The sequence below is a fragment of the Mustela nivalis genome, assembly GCF_964662115.1.
Source record: "Mustela nivalis genome assembly, chromosome: X".
NCBI lineage: Eukaryota > Metazoa > Chordata > Mammalia > Carnivora > Mustelidae > Mustela > Mustela nivalis.
Genome location: NC_139040.1, coordinates 122,285,230 through 122,289,858, shown reverse-complemented (window position 1 = coordinate 122,289,858; position 4,629 = coordinate 122,285,230). Strand labels below are relative to the sequence as shown.

The window sequence follows — 4,629 nt, the reverse complement described above, 5'->3', positions numbered from 1 at the left end:
GCTTCCTTTTATTACATTTTCACTTCTATATGAATTTTAGGATTGGATTGTCAACTTCCTTTTATAATTCCTTGTTGGGATTTCGAGTTGGCAAGCACTGACCTTCTAGATGAATTTGTCAAAAGCTTACATTTCTACAACATTAAGTTTTGTCATTCAGAAATATGACACAAGTACATTTTTCAGGAATTATTTTACATCCTTCAGTAAATAGTTCATTTTTAATTTCTTCAACTAAGGCTTACAAATTGTATTAGGCTTAGCTCTGGTTTTTCTTATTCTTTTAACATACTTGCTATGGTTGTTCATACTGTGAATGTAATTTTTTTAAAATTCCACTTTCAAATAGGTTATTGCTAGTATAAGAAGGTATTGATGTTCATACTTTTATTTCCTATTTCCTTAATTATAGGAATGTTATTCATAGTTTTAATCATTTTTCAGAGAAATCTTTTAGATCTCCAAAGCAGATAATCAGTACTATCTTCAAGCAAAAACACTTTTCTCTCTTCTTTCCAATATTTACACCTCTTGTATCTTTTTCCTGTCTTCCTGCTTTGGCAGTACAGTGGTGAAAATGGACATTTTGTATCCTACCTGGATTTAATAAAAATGCCTCTTACATTTCTCTATTAAGCACAGGAGAAATCAGTCTTAAATTTAATTATCAAGTATTTTTTTTAGCATGCATTAGATGATTACTGAGTTGGACTCCTTTAATCTGTTGCAGTCATAAATAACCTATAATGACCAAATTCTAAACCATCCTTGCAGTCCTTGCAAGGATAAATGCTACTTAACCATTATATAATATTGGCTTAATACACTGCCAGATTTAAAATGCTGAATTTACTTAGGATTTTGCATACAAGTTCAAAGGCAAGGTTGGCCAAATGCTGGGGTGGGGGGAGGAGGGTAGTTTTCTGATTTTTCTGTTAGTGTTATAGTAGCACCAAAAAGTGAGTTTGGTGGAGCCTGGATGGCTCAGTGGGTTAAAGACTCTGCCTTCGGCTCAGGTCATGATCTCAGGGTCCTGGGATCAAGTCCCGCATCGGGCTCTCTGCTCAGCAGGAAGCCTGCTTCCCCACTCCTCTCTCTGCCTGCCTCTCTGCCTACTTGTCATTTCTGTCTGTCAAATAAATAAATAAAATCTTTTTTTTTTAAAAAGTGAGTTTGGGAGCTTATCAGATTGTTAACACTCTGCAATAGCTTACAAAGCATGAAATCTATGTGAGATCTTGTGAGGTTTTGGAGCAATTACTAAAAAAAAATGGCACCTGAGGTCTTTATTTTTATTTTATGTCTTTATTTTTCTTGACATTACACTTGTTAAAGAATAGAGTATTTGGGAGATCTTTTAAAAGAATCAGATTTGTATTATATTGATTAGCTACAATTTTTAGAAAAATACCATTAACATCTGCTTTGCCTTTATATTTATTTATTTTTAAAAGTTTTTTTCTGTTGTTCTTTTATTAGATTTTAGATTTCACTGTTAATTTCATTTTCTCTGCTTCTATAGGAAATGTATTTATAACTGTCTATTTTTCTTCAAGCATTTTTTTGGCTGTACTCCATGTGGGTTTTTTTTTAATCATTAAATGATACATTTTATTCAAAAACAGAATACAAAATCTTTATTTCTATGATTTCAAAATCAAGTTGATTGTAGTACAGATTGCTGTGGGCTTTGTCCCCTCCTATTTTCTTCTTTGAGCTCATTTTTATATTTTGTACTCATGATTACAATATCCAGTTTAGGGACCTGGGTGGCTCAGTTGGTTGAGCGACTGACTGTCTTGGGCTCAAGTCATGATCCCAGACTTCCAGGATCGAGTCCCGCATCGGGCCCCCAGCTCCTTGGGGAGTCTGCTTCTCCCTCTGACCTTCTCCTCTCTCATGCTTTCTCTCACTCTTTCTCTCTCAAATAAATAAATAAAATCTTTTTTTAAAAAATCCAGTTTAAAAAAAAATTAAAAGGCTCTGCAGATCTTCCACATCTGACCATCCTGCAGAGGTGAACTGTTAGTCTGGTCCAGGCATCCTCTCTATCTTTGACGTCCCCCTGACTCCAGTCTCTCACTTATGGCACTTGCCCAAGGCCATAATCTCAGAGCGAGGCAAGTTGCATCCACAAACTCTCTCCATAGACAAGCTTCTCCACCAATGATGAGTTTTTTCTGTTCTTGAGAACCATCAAAATCAAGAGGGCCCACATTATAGGAATTTCTCTAGTCTTGTCCATAACTAACCAAATCTAAGTACCAAGGAGCAGAAAGGACCACAAGGAATTGTGATTTTGCCCTATTCCTCACCATACATTTGCTCTTTCCATACTTGAGCTGAAGTCCTTGGCTGAAGCTTTCCACAATCATCAAAAAACCTCTTGCCTGGGGGTGGGATTATGAACATTGGGGAGGGTATGTGCTTTGGTGAGAGCTGTGAAGTGTATAAACCTGGTGATTCACAGACCTGTACCCCTGGGGATAAAAATATATGTTATAAAAATAAAAAATTAATTAAAACACACACACACACAAAAAAAAAAAAAAAAAAAAAAAAAAAAAACCTCTTGCCAGACTAGGGATCCCTGTTTATGGTTGAAACAAGACCCACAAGCTTTTGAATGTAGAAAGAGTTTAGTCTTCTATAATCTTCACCAAAGCCTTTCTGCTTCATGAAATAATTGGATTTCTGGATTGGACTCCCCACATTTAAATTCCACCTCACCTCCTCCCAAGCGAATGAAGTATTTGGAAACACTGTACTAATTTCTTTGAAAAATTTAGATAGGAAGCTGTTACGTTGAATTCAGAATAGGCTTCATAGCTCTAAACATCCCAGACAAGTTAGGTCCACTGTAACGTGGAGTCACAAGGTCTTTTGAACTTCTCCTGAAGACTGTGTATATCCAGGGTTGTCAAGTTCTGGTATGACTCAGGTCCCTTATAGTGGGGCATATGAGATCACCATATGGACATCATTTGGTGTAGAAACACGAGACAAAGAATAGCTCCCTTTGTTGCCTGACTTGGGAAAAGCGATGCTCTGTAAAGGGGAAGACTGGTCATCAGCCAGGGCAGAACATTAAACTTATTAAAAGTCATGGCATCCTCGTAATACTCCCCACACTCTGGTGGCTTTGAGTAAAGCCACAGGTCCTTTCAAAGTATAGAATTCATTTGCAGAGATGTTGGGGGAAACATCACATTCTGAATCAAGGACAATCTAGACTAGAAGTTGCTGTAACTTGACTGCAGTATTAAGTTTAGGAGGGCCATGGTGCCTTGTAGAGACCAAAAATATAGTCATGATACCGGTGAAATGCTGCTTTTAAGTTTTTAAGTCCAGTTAGTTAACAGTGTTGTATTAGTTTCGGGTGTACAAAATAGTGATTCTGCACTTCCATACATCACCTGGTGCTCGTCACGACAAATAGACTCCTTAAATCCCTTCTTGCAGGAGGGAGCAAGCAGGACAGTGGTGGGCGAGGGGCTGTGGCTGATGTGGAAGTTTTAGGAGGAGAGGTGCAGAAGGCCTGGAGACATCTGCACCAGGAGTGGTATAGGCCACAGGGCCTGGCCTCAGGGAAGAGATGGGGGCTCAGGGCCAGCACCATGGGCAGTGCCAGCAACATGGGCAACCCCAGCCTGCCATGTTTTGTTTTTTTGTAGGACTGTCATTGACTTTGATTAACCTCATAATTTACATTCATGTCCTCTTCATTGCGGAAGTAATTTGGGGTATTTGGACTTTTATTTTGTCACTAATTTCTAATTTTATGGCGTGGGGATCAGAAAACACGGCCTGTGATTCCTGCTCTGGAGAATTTGTTGTCATTCATGTTTGGAAAGAATTTTATCGTCAGTCTGTTGGTTATGAAAATATATCAAGTTAAACTCCATAAATGTGCAATGAAAAGCTCTACATACCAATGCTTTTGAGTTGTGGATATTGGTTTCTGGGAAGTTGTGTTAAATTCTACCAATATATTTGACAAGTTGTCTCTTCTTCTGTATTTCTATTTGTTTTCCTTTACCTATTTCAAAATTGTGCTGTTCAGAGCCATTATACTGTCTTCAAGACATGGATCTGTTGTCAGCATCATTTCTTTTTCTCTTACTACTTTTGACTTTCACTCTTACGAATATTAATATTTCTGCCCTTGTGTTTTTTTTTTTCACTCTAGCATTTGATGTTGTATCTTTTTTAACCTTTACTTTTTTGTTTTTTGATGTTATTTCAACTTAAGGCTATTTCTTGTAAACAGCATATTGCTAGATTTTTAAAATTGTTTAAGCAATCTGTTTTCCTTTTTTTTAAAAAGTATATTTAACCTATCTCAATTTAATACAACTGTTATTATTCTTGGATTGATTCCTGCCATCTTATTTCATTTGTTCTCTTTACCACGACTTTGCCCTTATTTCTTCTTTTTACTTGTCTACTGTTGTGCTGATATACTGTTTTTTGTTCCACTTAATTTTCTTCTAGAAACCTCAAAATGGTCATCATTTTCTATTTTGATACTTGATACTTTTATATTTTTAACAAAAGCATACTTAAAATTATAGTATTTTGGTTGCATTCAAAAGCAATCAGTAATGAGGAATTTGAGAAGCAGGGGAG

The 4,629-nt window shown here is 36.6% G+C and overlaps 1 pseudogene across 1 annotated transcript; it reads right to left on the bottom strand.

Annotated features, from left to right (window-relative positions):
• Positions 1-2,580: 2,580 nt before the first annotated feature.
• Positions 2,581-3,107, bottom strand: LOC309855949 (beta-hexosaminidase subunit beta pseudogene; annotated as a pseudogene). The gene has a single exon. The product of its transcript is annotated as a beta-hexosaminidase subunit beta pseudogene (transcript).
• Positions 3,108-4,629: the final 1,522 nt, after the last annotated feature.